We start from the raw sequence: 19,865 nt of genomic DNA, 5'->3' as shown, positions 1-19,865 counted from the left end.
GAAAAAAACAGAAAAAATACAAAATAATTCTAGAAAAATAAACACAAAAAAGATCCAGGAGCCCTCAGAATTTAGCATCTTTTCCATATACTTTACTAAGGTAAGAACCTCCATATATTTACATTCATGATTAGATTAGTGGAAAATAAGATATTGCTCAGATGTTATGCCATATTACTTGACCTCAGAGTTATTCAGACAAACACAAAAGAATATATATAAAAGTTTTCAATTCAAATGGTTTGCAAGGTTGTGATCCAACTATGTGTATAATTGGAGTTTGTTTTAAGAGATTCACCAAATTTTACTGTTCCCATTACTTCTAGTAAAATACTTTTCTAGTTATTTCATGGGATTTGCTTTAAATTTGAGTTCATGTCATTTTAAAATATAAAAATAAATGGAACATGTCAATGCAATAAAAGTCATTTTCTAACACAAGCTGAAATTGTCCATTTTTATCTTGTATGAATCTCTTAGTATAATGACTTTCCTCTGACATGATATTAAACATCAAAGTATTCTTGGCTTCTCTGAAGTAACAGACTGGAATGGACAAATAAATTTAACAGTCACTTCACTAACAACTTTCTTCCTGTGGAGAAAATAAAACTGGAAAGAGACGTTTTCTGTCTTTTTCTCTTATAATCATATAATCTGTATTTGCATCCCATAGACTTCATTTTGCTACTTTTATCCTTTTCTGCTTTTGCCCTTTTAAATGTTTCCAAATAATACTTTAAAGAAATGAACATTTATTTAAATGCGAAGATAAGATTTTAAAATACAATTATTTGTATGTTTCCATAAGGGCAGAAAAAGTATTCTGCTTGTATATATTTATGAAATTTGTCCCTCTCCATATAGCCAGAGTAATAACAACTATAGATCTTTTATGCAGTGTCCATATTTGCCAACATATGACTCACTTATCCATTTTTTTTAACAGACGTTTATTGAGCCAGAACTGTCTACAGTGATACTACAGGCATACTGGTGAACAAGACTGGAGGGTCCCTGCTTTAGTGGGGTTTACCAGTGTCGAGGAGGCAGCAACAAACAGAAATTAGTATGCTAATTTCCTGAAGAAAATAAAGCAGATTAATGAAATGGAGTGACTTGTATTTATGTAAAATAATGTATCATTTTCAAAAAAAATTTTTTTAATCCTGTAATTGAATCTACATTTGGCATGTAATAGAGAAAAGCAGAACACAGTTAAAGAATTAGAAATAACAGATACATAGTGTGAGGAAAGCAGACAGTTATTGCATTTTAAATCTAATTTGCTATGGTGGAAGTTCAGTTTTAAATTTTTCAGGTTTAATGCACATGTCTACTTTAAGGAAAATAAATTGCATATGTAAAGGAAGATTAAGATAAAAATAGTAAAGCTGTGCAGCTGACAGACCCTGCCTTATTACACTAACCATATGCTAAATAATTATCTTTTGTGGAGATTGGGCTTTTATGATGGAAGAGTACAAATTCATGTAGAAAAGAAATTTACAAGTTGCCACTCCTATCCAGAAAAATATTTTTTTAACCACCATCTAGCTATTTCCTATACCTCGAATTCTCTCCCTGACAATATCACCAGCTGACTTACCCATGGCTTTGCCTAATTTACTCCCACATTCATTGCAGTTTACAGAAAACTCCCAGGAAATATTTTTCCTATCATTCAAACTAGGTCAGTCTTCTGTTTGATGAATTCTGCTGTTGATGCTCTGTGTGGCATTTCAAAAATATCACTCATTGTAATTTTAGCTCCAGAATTTCCTTTTGATTCTTTTTTTTTTCTTATTTCTATCACTTTGTTAAGCTTCTCGTTTTGCTCATGTGTTGTTTTCCTGATTCCATTGAACTATCTTTCTGTATTTTCTCATAGTTCATTGAGTTTCCTTAATACATCTATTTTGAATTCTTTATCAGGAAAGTGGCAGCTCTCCATATATTTGGGGTTGGTTATTAGAAGACTGCTGGGATGCTTCTGTGATGTCATTATTTCCTTGAATTTTCATGTTCCTCCTTGAGTCTTTACTAACTGAGAGAAATACCTCTTTGGTAGAAATTTCTCTTTGGGAGAGAAATACCTACCTTCGGCCCTACAAAGGATTCTGAGGCTTCCTCAGACCTTCTGTGGATATGCCTTCTCCACACTTCTTGCTGTCTCTGTGGCAGAATCCTTAAGCTTGTGGGTTTTGGCTCAATCTTGCATAACCAGGCCATGTGCTGACAACTTCTTTCACTTTCCCAGTGGCATTCTTACCCAGGCCCGAAGATTCAGGCCAGCTCTGCATACTCTCACCAGCTTTCTGCAAAGGCTTGCTCTTACCACTGTTAAGAGTGCACAGGGAGGCAGTCGTGGAGTCGGGGGTAGGAATGTGTGAGGTACACACAGGGGTGTCCTGGGCCAGGTGGGGAAGTCAGTGGTGGCTTGTGGGCAGGACTTCTGCTGGGCGCTCACTCACAATTGCAGGTTGAGAAAGGCTTTTTTGGCACTGAGCTGTGTCCCCTTCAGAGAGGGTAACACAGGGAAAGTCAGATTATTCTTCTTAACCTCCCCAGTGCATCCAATCTTGTGGTTTTGGCTTCAGTGGTATGCAAAAACTTCTTTGGCAAACTCCTGGGTTTCCACAAGATGGGTAATTGTCTAATTCAGTGTTTTCCAGCAGCTCCCAGCCTGTGGCCAAGAGACTGAAGCCAGTTCATGGGCACTTCAGGGTCCAGAGCCATGACCAAGGCATGAGTGCCTAGTGCCTGGCACATCAGTGGGCAAGACTCCCCCTGGGTCCCTCTGTGTGTGGTGCTGATGATAGAACCAAAGCACATCGGGGCTTCCCCAGAGTCCTCGGGGTTATGGGGTTGTTTCTGGGTCTGCTGTTGGGACCTCAGTGAGTGAGTCAGCTACCTGCGTGCAGGCCTGACTTCTCAAAATGGCTCTCCTCTTTTTCCAATGGCCCTGGAGTCCCACCATCTCCTAGATGGATGCCCCAGCTCCCGCAAGTGCACTTCTGTCTGTCGATGGATGCCAAATCATTGTTTTTGAGGGGGGATACAGACAAGGACACTTATTTACCCATCTTGTTGATGTCACTTCAGCTGTTCTGTTTAAAAAGTTGTTAACATTCATGCTGCTTTATGTGTCAAAAGTGGCTCAGAGCGCATTTTTTGTTTTTCATCCGACTTGCCTTTGATGTCTGTTGGTGATGGATACTCTCTGCAGTGCAGAGCAGCCCGTATTTGCACTTAGCACTCAAGTGGGGGTTGTCTGCAGCTTTTTGTAACAGTTTGGATTTCCTTTCCTTCCACAGCCTCATTAGCAGCACAGCGTCGTTGAGGAACGTTTGACTGAGGTGTCCCTATTAGAGTGGGATCCGCCACATCTTCAGAACTTTGATCATTTCTGTTTTACATGGTGTTTTCCCATCAGACACAGGGTACTGCCAGAGTTGCAATGAGTTAATCTTTCAACAAATGCAGTCAGTGTAGCTTAATTTGAAATAAAAATGGATGATGTTAATAAGCTTAACTTTCCAGCAACACAGCTTTGCTTAACGCCATCCCTCTGGGAATGTACATTAGACGGCTTTTGGCTGACAGTGAATTTGAAAAGGCATAACTTTGTAAAAAGTTATAAATATTTTGTTTAGTGTAATGAATGTATTTATTATGAATACAGTAGTCTCAATACTTATCAAATAAATGAATCTCATTTATGAACAAAACTGTGTGAATTAGCAAATGGACAAGTTAAGGGTCAATATTAGTATCCTTTACATACTTTTGTTAAATCTGAACAGTTATTGAATTTAATTGTCTCTAAAAATTAAAATGCAAGTTACATAAGCAGAAAGGAAAAATTTCCATTTTACTTAAATTTATGTCCGTTGTTTGTTGGAAGTTTCTGATATATAGGTAAACACAGTCATGAATGTGTACTGTAGACTCAGGAACTGTGTTTCACTAATGTGAGGATTAAACTGATTGTGTCAAGTTTTTTAATAATCTGGTTAAATTATAAATTATCCCTCTGAAGAATGCCCAAGCCCACATTTTTCACACAATTTTATAGATTCATCAGCTGTCTACAGTCTTGACATGGAATGTTTAGGTCCTATGATCTTCAAGTAAAGATATTACATACGTGCACCAATTATCTCATATTTTCACATGAAAATCTAGAAATATCAATGAAATCTTAATTCAGCTTGCATGCACTATTAGTACAAACAAAGTTATTTAATCAGGAGGAACTTATCATTGTAATCTTTATGTTCTCTATTTATTGACTAACCTGTTTGGGGGAAATATTATTGATATTTGAGAAAAACATATCCCTGCTCATAAATTGAAGCTACAGTGTAGATATTGCCATTTAGATAAACATTACAACATCTATTTTGGAGTCCCAAATCCTTACTTCTAACATAGAGAACCAAATAACTATTATGATTTTGCACTTCTGTAAACTCAGGGATAGACATGCAAGACAGTGTTACTAGATTTTAATAGGGTATTTCAAATAAATACCCTGAGCCCCAAACCACTTTCATTTATTAGTGTGAAGTATCTTTATTAAAATATAAAGCAGAACACTTTTATTGCTTTTCATTTCACTCATTTTTATTCTGTGATAGTGAAATTGAAAACATGGTATATTCCCCCTTGATTATTAAGTATTAAACAACTGTGTTATAGAACTTACCTATCACAAATGGTTAAGGTCAAATAATATGATTTCTAATCCGTCAAAGGAGACTTAATGATTGAGATAAAAAAACTAAAACAGATCATAATAATAATAAAATAAACTAATTCTTTAACTTCCTCTATACTGCACCTTATGTTAAGCTCATTAAATGTATTGTCTTCATATCTAAAAATAACTCTGCAAAGTAGTATAGATTCCGATTGTAAAGGTGAGGAAATTGAGAAATAGTAACATCAGATGACTTTTCCAGGTGTCAAAACATAACGCCTAGCAAATTTTATCTGGTTCTAAAATTTATCTTTCTAAAATGCAATGTGGCATCTCTAAAGATAAATAAAAACTTGATCAGTGTTGTATTGCCTTGAATTTATCTTCTTTTGGTTAATGGATGTAATTTTGAGCTGAAATTTCATTTTTTTTCCTTATTCAATTTTGAAACTAAATTTTAATATTATAGAAATAATACATTAATTATTTTAAGATTTAATCAAAGTTAGTTTCTCAGTTTATTTGGAATTTACATACAACTCACATATCATAAAATTCAATCTTCAAAGCACAAAAGTCAGTGATTTGCAGTATATTCACAAGGTTGTGCAACTACATCCTATATACTTACAGATTATTTTCATTAATCCAAAAATAAACGTTGTACCTATTAATAGTATAAATTCCACCTTCCCTCATCCCTTGGCCACCATTAATCTCCTTACTCACTCTAATGATTTGCCTATTCTGGAAATTTTGTAAATAGAATTATATAACATATAGCCTTTTGTGTCCGAATTCTTTCAATAGCATAAAAATTCATCCATGTTCTGACATGTTTTATGGCTAAATAATATTTCTTTGTGTAGATATACCACTTTTTTTCCATTCATCAGTTGATGGAAATTTGAGTTGTTCTCACTTTTTGACTACAGTCAATAGTGATGCTACAAGCATTAAAATATGTATTTTTTCTGGATGGAGCCATGTTCTCACTTCTTTTACATATATACCTAGGTGTGGATTTGGCTGTACCTTTTGATAATTCTATGTTTAATTTATAACCAAACTGTGATTTTTTTCTTCTTTTTCTTTTGTTTTTGGTGTCATACTTGAGAAGCTATTCCCTAGTCCAAGGTCTTGAAGATTTACACTTGTGTTTCTTTCTAGGAGTTCTACAGTCTTACATTTAGTTCTTGGATCCATTTTGTGATATTTTTTATACATGGTGTGAGGTATATCAGTCAATCTTCAATCTTTTACATGTAGATAAATGCTTGTCTCAGTAGCAGTTATTTAAGTATCAATATCAACATTCAATGGTCTTGACACCCTTTTCAAAAATTGATTGACCATGAACGCTTCTGTATAGTTCTGAACTCTTAATTTTATTCCATTATCTTTTGTTGATTTTCACTATTGCTTTTCTGTTCTTTATTTCACTAATTTCCAGTCTCATCTTATTTCCTTACTTCTATCTTGTTTGAATTTAGCTTGCTCTTCTAATTCTAGTGTCTTAAGGTGTAAGGTTATATTACTGATTTACCATCTTTCCTTTTTTAAAGCAGAGTTATTTACAGCTATAGATCTACTAAGCATCCCATAAGTTTTGGTATGTTATGTCTTTATTCCATTTATCTCAAAATATGCTCTAATTTCCCTTGTGATTTCTTCTTTGACCTGCTGATTAATTAGGAGTGTGCTGTTTAATTTCCACAGATCTATGAATTTTCCAGATTTCCTTCTGTTACTGATTTCTAGTTTCATTCCACTGTGGCTTAAGAAGATATTTTGTATGATTTCCATTTTTAAAAAATTTATGAAGACCTCTTTTATGGCCTAACATATGGTCTACCCTGGATAAGATTTCATGTGCACTTCAGAAGAATATATATTGTGCTGTGTGGAATGGTGTATTCTTTAAATATCTGTGAGGTCTTGTTTTACAGTATTGCTAAAATCTTTTGTTTCTTTGTTTATCTTCAGCCTAGCTTTTTAATCCATTACTGAAGCTCAGTTATGGAAGTGTACATTTGTTATTGTTGAAATGTGTATTTCTCTCAAGTCTATTTATATTTGCTGCATATATTTTGGGATTCTATTGTTAGGTGATTATATGTTTATAATTACAGTTTCATGATAAATTGATGTTTTTATCATTATAAACTGTTTTTGTCTCTGGCATCAGTCTTTCCATTAATGTACACTTTGTCTAAATTAACATATCTACACCTGCTCTATTTAGTCATTTTAGTTATTATTGGCATGGTATATATTTTTCCATTTTTTTACTTTCATACTCTGTCTGTGAAACTTAGGTTTGTCTCCACTTATAGTTGGTTCATGTTTCTTATCCATTTAGCAAATCTCTGCCTTTTGATTGAAATGCTTCATCTATTTACATTTAATATAATTGCAGATACACTGGGATTTTGTCTGTCATTTTGCCACTTGTTTTCCGTTTGTCCTAACTCTTCTTTTTGTTTGTTTACCTATTATTCCCTACTACTTTCCTTTGTATTAAATAGATATTCTCTAGTAAACTGTTTTAATTTCATTGTCTTTTCTTTTACAATATTTGATTATTTTTTACTGGTTGTCCCAAGTTTTACAAATTACATTCTACTTTTTAACAATCTAGTTCAGATTAACACAAACTTAATTGCAATAGTTTACAAAAACTTCGCTCCTATTTAGCTCTGTTTTCTTCCCTTCCTTCATACTGTTATTGTCAACCTTTATACGTTGTATAATTAACAAGACAGATTTATAATTATTGCTTTATATGTTTGTTACTGTTGTCTTTTAAATCAGATAGGAGGAAAAAGTGTTACAGACAAGGAATACATTTATATTCATTCATGTTATTTTTTATATTTATCTATGTTACTACTATCTTTACTGCTGCTCTTTATTTCTTCCTGTTAATTCTAATGTCCTATCATTTCAGACTGAAATACTTACATAATATTTCTTGTAGGGCAGTTTTACTGGCAATGCATTTTCTCAGTTTTGTTTATCTCAGAATAATTTAGCACTCTTCATTTTTTGAACGATAATTTTGCTGGATATAGAATTCTTAGTTGAGACAGTGTTTTTCTTTCATTGTACATTGAATATATAATCTGCATGTCTTCAAGACTCTATGGTTTCTGATTAAAAATTAACTGTCAATATTATTGAGCATATCACATACATAATGAGTCATTTCTCTCTTGCTACCTTTAAGATTTTCTCTTAGCTTCAGCTTTCAATTGATTGATTCTAATGTGTTTGGATATGTATTTCTTTGAGCGTATCCTACTTTAAGTTGGCTGATTTTTCTTGGAAATGTAGATTAATATTTTCAACAATTTTTGGTTTTTTTAAATCATCGTTATCTTTAAATAGTCTTTCTTTCCCTTTCTTTCATTCTCTCCTGAGAATCCCATTATGTAAATGTGGATTTCTTTATATTATCGCACAGGTTTCTGAGGTTCTGTTAATTTTTCTTTATTTTTTTCTTTTTATTCCTCAGACTAGATTTTCAAAATTGATCTAATTTCCAGTTTACTAATTCTTTCTTATGACAGATAAAACATAGTCTTGAACCCCTCAAGTGAATTTTTCATTTCAGTTCAGTACTTATTACCTACAGAACTGCCATTAGTTTTTTATTATTATGTTCTTTTTATTGATATTCTCTATTTGGTGGGACATAGTTGTCAGACTCTCCTTTAGTTCTTTAGGCACAGTTTCCTTTAGTTCTTTGAAGATATTTAAAATACTAGATTTAAAGTCTTTGTCTAATAAGTAAAGTTTCCTCAGAGACAGTTTTAGTTGACTTTTTTTTAAAATCGGCCTTACATTCCTGTTTGTTTGTTTTTGTTTACATGTCTCATAACTTTTTGGTTGAAAACTGAACATCTTTAATAGTATAAAATGGCAACTTTAGGAACTAGATTTCCTAGAGTTTTTTGTTGTTGTTTTCACTGCTGTTGCAGCTGTTTGTTTAATGACTTTCCTGGACAATTTTTGTGGACTACATATTCTGTGGGTACTGAAGTCTCTGGTCTGTCAGCTTAGTGGTCAAATAATGATTGAACAAGATTTTCTTAAATTTCTGGAATCAGTAAGCATTCTAATCTTTGCTGAGACTCCATGTGCATACTTGGGCATGTTTTCAATGCATAGGGAGGCAGTTCACAACCATGTCCGAGCCTTCCTTTTTAATTTATGGAGATCAGCCAGAAGTAAAGCTTAGAAGGCTTCTCCAGTCTTTTGTGAACATCTGTATAGTCATGTTTATACGCACTTCTAGATTTCCAAGAATATGACAGAATTTTTCAAAGCCCTGTATGGTCATCTATTCTCCAGGTTTTCCTTTTAAGTATTTTCATCACCTTGTTATTTGCCCCACCTCATTTTGCTGCCTAATGGAGTTATGATACACTATTGTTACCAATTGTTTTCAACAAACACCCTCAGGCGAGAGGCTGTTTGCACTGGGCAAACTCCGAGTCAGATCAAATAAAGACAAGCCTTACAAGTGGAATTTTTAAGGAAAACTATCATTCAGGTAAATTAAGGGTAGTTTTCTGGGAATAAGGTTATGGGGGGAGCTCCAACCCCATACTGCCACCTCAAGTAACTGATGGACTGCTGGTTTTCACTGTTGACTGTGGAATTGTTAGTTTTCAAGGCTACTATGGAGTTGGGAAGAGAGTGATGGGAACAGGGCAAGTTAAAACACCACAAATCTCACTGTTCTTACTGTTTTTTCCTTAATTAAGTGCCCACCCCCCAATTGTTGCAAGCTTTTGGTTTACTCCCAAAGTTCTGAAAAAAAAAATGACTTTGAAAAATTTTGGCAGTATTCTCATTGCTTTTTCAAAAGGGAATTTTCAAAGCTCCTTCCTCCACCTTCCCTGCTGATATCACTCTTTATCAGATTAATAAACTATAAAATGGAATGGCTATCAACCTGCATATTTAAATTAATAAAGTATACTAAATGTCTTTGAATATAATTTATAAAAAGGTTAATGCTTAATTAACTTATAAACAGCTATGTGCTTTATGAAAAATCAAATAGGAAAACACAAAATCAAAATGAATCCACATCTTAAGTGTATATTTAAATTGAATTTGGAAAAGCATTTACTACATGGGAATTTAAATCCAGCATTTAATTCAAAAGAGATAAATAGAACTAAATATAAAAATGGTTACTAGAATTATAAGTAATTTGGTTGTTATGTGATACTTTCTAAATTGAGATAGGTTTCAATTTTAGAAGTAATTTTGAATAAAGTTGGAAATATCCTCAATCAAGCCAAATGCTAAATCAGGCTTAAGACCCAATTGTTATGTTATGTTTCCCCAAATGCTTATTAACTATACTACGATTCTAGTTTCTTGCCAATATTGGCTGGATAAATTGTAGTTTGCTATATCGTAGGTATTTAAAATAAATGTCCTGAGGTCTAGCTGCACCAGCTTTGCTTAAAATGTTGTAACTAAACATACAAACAAAGGGATGTTAATTGTTCATTGTTTGAATGAAATAAAGCACACATTACAATATTATATTGACCAGGAATTTTAAAGAAAATGATTGCTCTGTGATTTCTCATTTCTATTCTTTGGATGAATAGGCCTTTTTTTCAAACATAAAAATGGCAGATTGCAGTGCCGCAGCATCTCTGTTTGGAATCCTAGCTATTCTAAAAATGAACACTGCTGATCGGCTTCTATGTAAATTTCCAACATTCGCTATTCTATTTTAATAGCTGAATACATTGCAGGACTAGGAAATCGCATCATCGGTGTAGGTAAGGAATTTGTTTGGCAAAGGAAGAGGCTGAAGATTATCCTCCTTATATAACAAGTGCACAAAGGGAGCTGCAGTGTGTAACTAACCAGATAAAACCACTTATTGATATAAGCGTCTGAATTACATTTGATTATGGCCTTTTTATTTTAATTCCAAACAAATTGTGCATTACAATCTCACTCTTAAGTCCAAAGTAGAACTATTATAAGGCTTCTGGCTTGAATGAAACACCCAGGGTTGCCAGGATACCACTGTGGGTGGCTGCCAGGGCAGTCTACAGTAGTCTGTTGAGCTCCTGGCTGGCTGCAGTGGTAATCCTGCTCACCCAAAGGGCTGAAAATCAGCCTTTAAATTCAGTAATAGTGAGATAATGTGTTTTCTTGCTCAGCGCTGAATTATGTTTATTTACCGTTTCTCCCTAAAAGTCAAACCCTTACTATTGCTGGAAAACCTGGTGCTAAAGACCTAGCCGAGTAGCAAAAAGGCTTTTCTTTCTTTCGTTTTTGTTTCAAGAAAGAATATGCACTTTAAACTGTAACAGCCGTGCTACCTTCATCTCAATTGCATTGCAACAGGAGGTACCAAATGTTGATATAGAAGTTCATCTCCTTGATTAAAATGGTTCATCCAATGCACTAGGGTATAGTTATTACACTTAAATTATTTCTTACCTTACCTGAATTTTTTGTACATTTGTGAGAACTAAAAAATGTTTAATCAACTATTTTTGAAATATATGCATAGGCATATATTGAATTAACTAAGAGTAGAGTAGTATTTTTCAGATGTGTGAGAGTATGCGTTTGTAGTGTTTGTGGTGTACGTGTGTATATTAGGCTCAGTGTATTTATACATTTTATTTCCTAGTGTAATTTATTTATTTTAGAAATGGTCATTAATTACCTAACTTGAGCACACAGTGTTCTATACATAATTATATAATAATAAAAAAAGATTAGGTCCCTACTTTCTTCAAGTTTACGTTCTGGTGGGGAAGGTAGAGAGGAACTGTTTTAGTTTCCTATGGCTTCTGTCACAAGTTACCATAAATCTGGTGGCTTCAAAGAACTCAAATTTATTCTCATTCAGTTTTAGAGGTCAGAAGTCTAAAATCAAGGTAGAACTGGGTTCTTTCTGGAGGCTTCAGAAGAGAATCTATTTCCTTGCCTATTTCAGCTTCCAGCATCTGCATGCATTACTCAGTGCATGACCTCCTCCCTGCCTTCCTCCAACCTCTTGCTTCCATTATCATATCTTCTCCTCCAATCCTCCTGCCTCCATTTTATAAGGACCCTTGTGATTACTTAATGCTCACCTGGATAATCCAGGATAATCTTGTCATCTCAAAATCCTCAATTTAATCATTTTGTAAAGTCCCTTTTATGATGTAAAATGATAGTTTCTGGAAGTTGGGACAAGGACATCTTCAGGATGTGGGAGGTGGGAGTCCCCTGGTGGTCTCTGAAGCCACTTTAAATTTAGAAAACCCCCACACCTGGGCTCTCTGTGTGCCTGGAGACACCTTAACCCCGACTCCTCACTGCAGGACCTGCTGCGTACATGCATTTCTAAAATAAATAATCTTCCCTTGAACAAAACTAACTGCCCCAGGAAAACAGTCTGTTTCACAATACCCTAGGCGGACAGGCTTCATATCCTGCTCTCATCCAAGTTGTAACTTATATTGTTCAGAGAAGTCCCTGACAGATCTTGCAGCCAGTCAGGTACCTGTGTACGAATTGATCATGCAGCCCCTAATCCTTGTGTGCACAGCTCCCTCCCCCCAATAAAAGACCCTGCATGCCCTTCCTCGGCGCTCACTCAGGCACTTCCCGCCTGTGTGGCCCACTGTTGTCTGTAGCAGCGTAGCTATAAACCTCTCCTTTGATTTCTTAAATCCTCATGGTCTTTGGTTTTTTGGTAAATTCTTTCACCACCTGCTCACGCTGGCCCGCCTTGTGTCCCACAATAGGAGAGTACCATTATTTAATCTACCACAGTAAGCAAGCAAAATTTTTGAGATGCAAAGTAATATCAGGTATTGATGAATGCTATGAATGAAAAATAGGCAAGGTGAGAGGGCATCAAGTAATAGCAACCAGTAAAGATAGTATGAGCAGAGACATGGAGGGGGATATGGAGCAGGAATTTGAATAAAGCAGGCAGAGAAGCAATAGAGGGTCTGGCAGGAGGGCTTTCAGCGGAGGGAGTGGTCTCCACAGGGGCCCTAAGTCAGGCACATGGGCAAGAATCAGCACCGAGAGCAAACCGAGCAAAGGCAGAGCCCACTGAGCTAGGAATCAGAAAAGGTAGAGCCTTGTACACCAAAGCAAGGACAATTATTCATGAGTAACTCTGTGTCCATGACGTGTGGTAATCTAGCATTCTGCTGTGACACAATTCTGAACTCTGTGTTTACTGCTATGAAGTTTATCTGCAGGACTGAGCCACCGGGCTTGTAAGAGAGATCAACTAACCACCCAGCAAGGTGTATATGTTCTCTGTGTGTGTGTGTAGGAAATGTCTTCTGTAGTGATAAATCCTAATTTTGTTAGATTAGACACTGCCTATTCATGTGGACAGGAATTGAGAAAGACCATACTAATGTAACATGAGATAGTTCTTAGCCAGAAATTTTAGTTAAATGAATGTTCAGAGGACTGAATTCAGTAGTGACTCAAATTTATGAATTGTACAAGTCTACTTGTGCATACTCCATATTTTATGAAATTGTTTCAGCTAGTTCTCTGGACAATGCAAAAAGTATTCAGTAAGTGAGAGCTGAAATGTTAGAGAAAACTGAGCTTTGGTTAACGCTTTTTCTTTTCTTCTTTTTTTTTTGATGGTTTTGTTTTCTTCTGTTTTTGGTTATTGAGTTGTAGGGGGTTCCTCGAATATTTTGGAAATTATCCCCTTTTTATATGTATGATTTGCAAATATTTCTCTCATTTTGTAGGTTGCCTTTATCTTTTATTGAAGTAGAGTCAATTTATATGTTGTGTTAATTTCTAGTATATAGCATAGTGATTCATTTTTACATATATATATTCTTTTTCACTATATGCCATTACAAGGTAGTGGATATAATTCCCTGTGCTATATAGTAGGACCTTGTTTATCTATGTATCTTATCTATTTTTGATTCAGAATATGTACAAATGACTTTAGACTTCAGGACTTGCTATGCTGTATCAATTAACTACATCTAACTGGTCTTTTTTCCTAGATATCTTTGAATGTGTGATATTTTTCTCCATCACCATCATCTGATTCTAAGACATTATCGTCTCTCACCTGTCTATTACATAGATTCCTTACTCACATCGCCTCCGTTACTCCTACTATATTTCCAACAGCCCAATTGATTTTCCATGGTGTGGATGCAGTAATCATTTATTTAAAAAAAATAGATCATATAATTTATCTCCCCCAAACTCTTTAATGTGTTCTTAATGAAGTTAACTTTTGTAAGAAGCTGCAGCATCAAGCTCTTGTGTTCTCAACACCTTCTGATTACAATTTCAAGCAAGCATGTTTCCTTTCTGCCCTGTGCCATTATACAAGCTGGTGTTTCTTCTTCAAAGCTGACTACCTCCCAATGCCAATTAACAATTGCTCGTCATTCTTCAGATCTCAGTTCACATGTTACCTTCTCAAAGAAGCCCATTCTAGAAGAGACATCACTGTAACGTGTCTGTGTGTCTCCATATTTCTTCAAAGCTTTTGTCACAACTGCTAATTACACGATTTTTAATGACTTGCCTGCCTCTCTATCAACCACAAGACTTTATTCTTTGGAAAGTCACCTTGTAGTTTTAAACGTATAGTTTTTGGTAGGATAATATTAATATTTCTTTCAAGTTTCCTGTGAATTTCATGTAATCAAATAAAAATGTATTTTCTTTCTGAATAGAGCTGACAGACCTTGGCATCATTCTCTAATTCTTGAAATCACCTCAGTGTAAATGGGGGAAAGTGAGAAGGTATTCGTCAAATGGGAAAATTTAGCTAGCCTGTCTATTTATTAGGAATTAATGAAAAAAAGTGTATCTTTAAATAAAGAATCAGTAAATTGATGTGAAGAGGTGGAAATATCCCCTTTAAAAAGCAAGAGTCTTTTTATTTTGGTGTATAATGCTTCCTGTCCACTGAGTGACTACTATATGCCAGGCACTGTGGGGGCACCTTATATACATTCGTCCTTTTGTTTCCAAAAACTACTAGTCAAGTTGCTAATTAAGGATTATTATTTCCTTTGTGGAGATAAAGAAACTGAGGCTCAAAAATTTCAGAATCTTCCTGTACATAGAGAATGAGGCTCAACAAGGCTATTAATCCAGAATGAATTTTTCTTCCAAAGCTTTGTTCTTATGATTTGGTTAAAATTTTAATCTATAAATCTGTGTACCTGAGAAAGTTTGCATGCCATATCAAAAGTGAAAGTGGGGTGTGGTCAGGCTACTGAATCAGGATTTGTTAAATGCTATGTGGATGGGGCACAAAATTAGATAAGTACTGTCTTTGAGCTTCTTAGCATAGACTCCTTGGAAACAGACGTGCAGATAGATCAAATGAAGGGAATTGGAAAGATACACAACAGAGGCTTGTTACCATAAGCAAAAACAGAGCAACCAGTTCTGCTAGACAATTAGAAAAAGTCTTTATAGGACTGATGCCATGTAAGTTGGTCTGAGTGGCTAACTAAAACTTTGCAAGTTGAAGAATGGGTATTGGGCATTGAAAATAGAAGAAATACACTTATGTGGCTTCTGTACAATTAAAGAATAAGGTAATCTGACATATACAGAATAATGTATCGGCTTCATTAAACTTTCCCACCCTAACCTGCAGGCTCACACCCAGCAGAGAAAGACCCAGTAGGCTATATATGGATGTCAGTATTGATATAGGTATCTGCCAGTAAGGGACATGGAGTAGCAGTAGGTGCACACCTGCTGCGGGATACTGGGACTCAAAGAATTAGAGAGGACACAGTTGGACTACTCATGCTCAGGTTGCTTCCTCCAGTTCACCACTAGGAAGTGATTTCTACTCAGTGGACGCTGGAGTGAGGAAAGAAGTTTGAGAGATCAGAAATAATCTTCCTTTTAGTGTTCCCTTCTAATCACAGTGGAATGGAAGTTTCTTCATGAACACATAAATATAAATGATGGATAAGCCTTATATTTTCCAGCTTTTTCTTCTCTTATTTGTTTTAACAGTCTCCCCAACAGTCTAACTCTTCAGGGAAAAAGAAAGGGTAGTACTGTATCACCTTCACGAGACCCTCTCCAACTATCCATGGCTCCTCTGAGTTTTCCAAATCCAAAGTAAGCAATTTAACTTTTACTAGAAGAGGCTCTGAAATGGGTCCAAATAGTTAACTCCAACACCATGCTGCACTGTAAATCAAAACTTTATATTCTATTCTCCATTCAAAATATACAAATCATGTCCAATATAATTCACTTGAACCTATGTGGTGAACTCAAAGGCACTTCACACAATAAATCAGGCATGTAACATGTTCTGCATATGAATAATGTGATTCTCTTCTGACTATTCAAATCTCAATGAGCAATCAAGGCTGATATAATTGTATTTTCCTTGAATTTTATAACTTAAAAAATAGGGAGGTTCGAATTCATTAAAGTTTAGTTCAGAGGAATCACAAACCAACTCTTCTCCTAGCCAATTTGTTAGTCTTTTTTATCTCCAACAAATGAAGTTCTACCCTGAGGCCCAGGGAGAGTCTGGGTTCCTTTAGCAACTGCAGCCTCAGCTGCCTTATACCAAAACAAGTGTTAATTTCTTCAGGTCCTTTGAAATTCAGTCAAATCAACCCCAAATTTCTCAAGTGCCCCACTCAAAACATTAACACAGCATTAAGCACATGAAATTGAGAAAATGCAAACATCCCAGTACCTAAAGTAGTTGTATTAAAAAGCAAAAGTACACTCTTAGATCCTAGGACTGACTTTTGTACAATCAGGCTCATATTACTGTTTCCCAAGAACAAAGCAGAGACTCAGAGGCATCTTGAAACAAAGAGAGAAAGAAAGTATGAGAGAAAAAAGAAAACTTAGATTCAGTCCTTTTGGAAATCTGGCATATCTAGGGTTAATAACGCATCTAAATATTTCAGATCTGGAAAAAAACAATCTACCTCTGCATGCAGCATCCTTGCTCAGCGAAGCGACTTTACGTGCTTTCTACATGGAAGTTTTAAAATTTGATATAATGTTACCAGGCATCACTTGAGGCCAACTTTCATCTCCATGTCACACTATAAATACGTACATTTTCCTTTAAAATCTGTGCTCTGAACTTCCTGGGCTGCATGTTGTGTGAACTGTATCTCTTTTTTCTGCTGAGTCCCTACATCTCTTTTGGCCAGATAATCACTCTACACAGGTGCTGAATGAAGCTGCTTTTGGAGCATCTGAAGCCTGTGGACCTAAGACAGTAGTGAGGAAAAACCCTTTTGAAGTCCCCTCTTCAGAGAACTCTGCCTTGCCTAAATTTTGAATTTTCTGGACCCTGAATAATTTGTGCTTCCTCAGTGGCAGTAGAAATATTTTCTTCTGCCACATCACTCTTGGTACACCGGAAGTGCTCGGGTATTTTATCTCTCGCTTTTGTTGTTTCACTACTTTTAGCCAGGCGTGGCTTATTGTTTTAACATTTTTAAAACTTGCCTCTTGAGGTTTTCTCTTCCCTTTGCTGCTCTGCTCTGCACACCTACTCTTTGCCAGATCTGCCCCTTTCCTTCTGTGCTATATGTTATCATCTCTCCCTCATCTTCCCTCAGCTTTCACCACACTCTGGCTTAGGAAGTTAAATTCCAGAATACGTAGGTGATGTTACATGTTTCCTTTTTCAATTCTACTTTCTTTCTTCTGCATTATGAAACTAGGGCCTTTGGGGACATTCTCACTCCTCCCTGTGGTTTTCCTCAGGCCCTTAGATCCTGTCATTTTAAGGACAAGATCAAATAAGGAACTTCGAGTTAGTTCTGGGCCACTTTCAGAGATGAGGGTGCTGTGAGTTGCCTCTAATTCGCTTTCCTGCTGTGTGTATAGATTTTACAGTGTACGGCAGATGTCCTTCATTGTGCTTTGAAGTTATGGTTTATTTTCTTATTTCCTTGGACATGGAAGTCTCTTTACCTTTTTTAAGATAGGGTGGGATTGGAAAGAAGAAAGTAGGGTAACAGTTCTATTGACTTTAACCTTATTTTTGACTTATTTAAGTATTACCCTGTACCTGAACATTTGTGTAAATTCTTGTGAAGTGAAAGGAAATTGTGAAATGCTACAAATGCTTAAATCATAGTCCTAGCCCCTGTACTTAGGGTAGACGTGTACTTAGTACACTTGTGAGTAACTTGATAAGTAACTTGATCTCTGGCTGTCACTTCTACAGTTATAAAATGAAAACTTAAAAAGCAAAACAAAAAAATACGCCCTATCATTCTCATAATATGAACTGTTTTTAAAAAATGAAAAATGCAGTGCTTATAAAATTTTGGTTGCTAGTTTACGTTTTATATGTTTGGATTTGCATGTATTGAATTTCTTTAGAACACAGATGTCTGATTTCATCTTACTTATAGTTAAAAATTTTTAATTTTGTATAGCACATAGATAATGATGAAGTTTCACATAGACATCTTTAAACTTTGCAATAATTCTGATAGGTAGATATTGTCAGCTCTGCAAACTTAGGTTTAAAAGAGGTGAGTCACCGGCCTATAATCCACACCTCCAAATACAAAAACAAATTTTGTACTAAGGTTGATCTGGATACAGTTTTAATGCACATTAAGTAAAATGTGCTTTTTCTCTTATGGAGAAATTAGGATATGTGGATATTTAATAATGTCCAATTCTTAATTGGGTAGCATGCTGACCAGGTAATCATAGAGCCAGCAAATAAGACTCACTGAATATCCTCTAGGTTGAGAGAGTCAATGAAAAGGAGAAACAGATTGTCTGAGGCAGAGTCTTTAAAAGATTAAAAAAGAAGAAGAAAAGAAAAGAAAATAGAGGACTTGGTCAGAGAAATGGTTTCTTAGAGCTTCCGGAATAGTGTGGTTAATATACAAGTGTATTATGGAATTTCTGATGGTCATTTCATTTTCTTTAAAATAATTAATTTACATAAATCTAACTGACAGCGATTGTTATGAATCATCTTCATTTCTAAGATTTTAAAGGTAATAGCTGCTACATACACCACTGGAAAAATATTGCTTTAGAAGTAAGAAGTAATATGGAAATGCTTTCCCATTACATATAACAGCTACAGGTAATGATAGAGTAGGGTAAAAATTAATTATTATATTTGAACAATAGCAAAGTTAATTTGTATTTCCTGATCACTAAATTCCTTTTAAAGTTTTTTGAAATATTTCTATTGTAAAATTTGGAAACATAGTTATATATATTTAAATATATGCATAAACATATAGTTGTGTATGTAAAATATATATATATAAATATTATAAACTTTTAGTGAATATAACTATCTTATATGATTTTAAAATAGATTAGTGGTGCAAGGAATGAATTTCTAGATCTATATATATTCAAGTTTCTCTATTCACTAGCTTTCAACTAAGCAAAAAACAAAACAAAAACAAAAACAAAAAGAGACAAATTTAATCAATTTGGATATCCATAGTATGTCAGCTGTTGCTATATAGTTTTACTTTGTGTTTATGAAGAAATCAGCTTATCAACAGTCTTTCAGAATCTAATCATTTTTAGCTGGGAAAGTTTCTCTACATATAAAAAAATTTAATTATAGCTGATTTCTGCTGGTTTTTTTGTTTTCATGAAATTTCCTAATTTTCTTTACAAATCACTGCTTAGATAATTAAAATATAGCTAGAAATTTTACATATCATACAGGTTAAAGGTTGAAATAAATGTCTAAATTCATTTCTTTACAGTCATATGCCCTGATAAATATCCATTTTTGATTTGCCTATTAATTAATATTAGCAATTATGTTCATTTTCAATCTAAATGTTTAGTTACTCTAACATACTGATTCAATGCTTTTACAACAAAAAAAGTTTGTTTTAAAATTAGCCTTAGGAATTAGACAGTAAGTATTATAATTTGTCAGTTTGCTAATTGCTTTAATATTTTATATTTGTACCTAATATGAGTGATAAGCATTTATTAAATTACTCATTTAGACTTGAGATAATCCCTTTCAACCAATCCCCTGCCACCTGGAAACCCCTACTGTAAAAACCAATCATTGTAATGGTTAAAAAAACCTCTTCATTTTCATCTCATAAGCCATCCTGTAACGTCATGTCCGTGAACTGCA

The sequence above is a fragment of the Camelus bactrianus genome, chromosome 5, assembly GCF_048773025.1.
Source record: "Camelus bactrianus isolate YW-2024 breed Bactrian camel chromosome 5, ASM4877302v1, whole genome shotgun sequence".
In the NCBI taxonomy this organism is placed as follows: Eukaryota; Metazoa; Chordata; class Mammalia; order Artiodactyla; family Camelidae; genus Camelus; species Camelus bactrianus.
Note: the sequence above shows the minus strand (reverse complement) of the source record.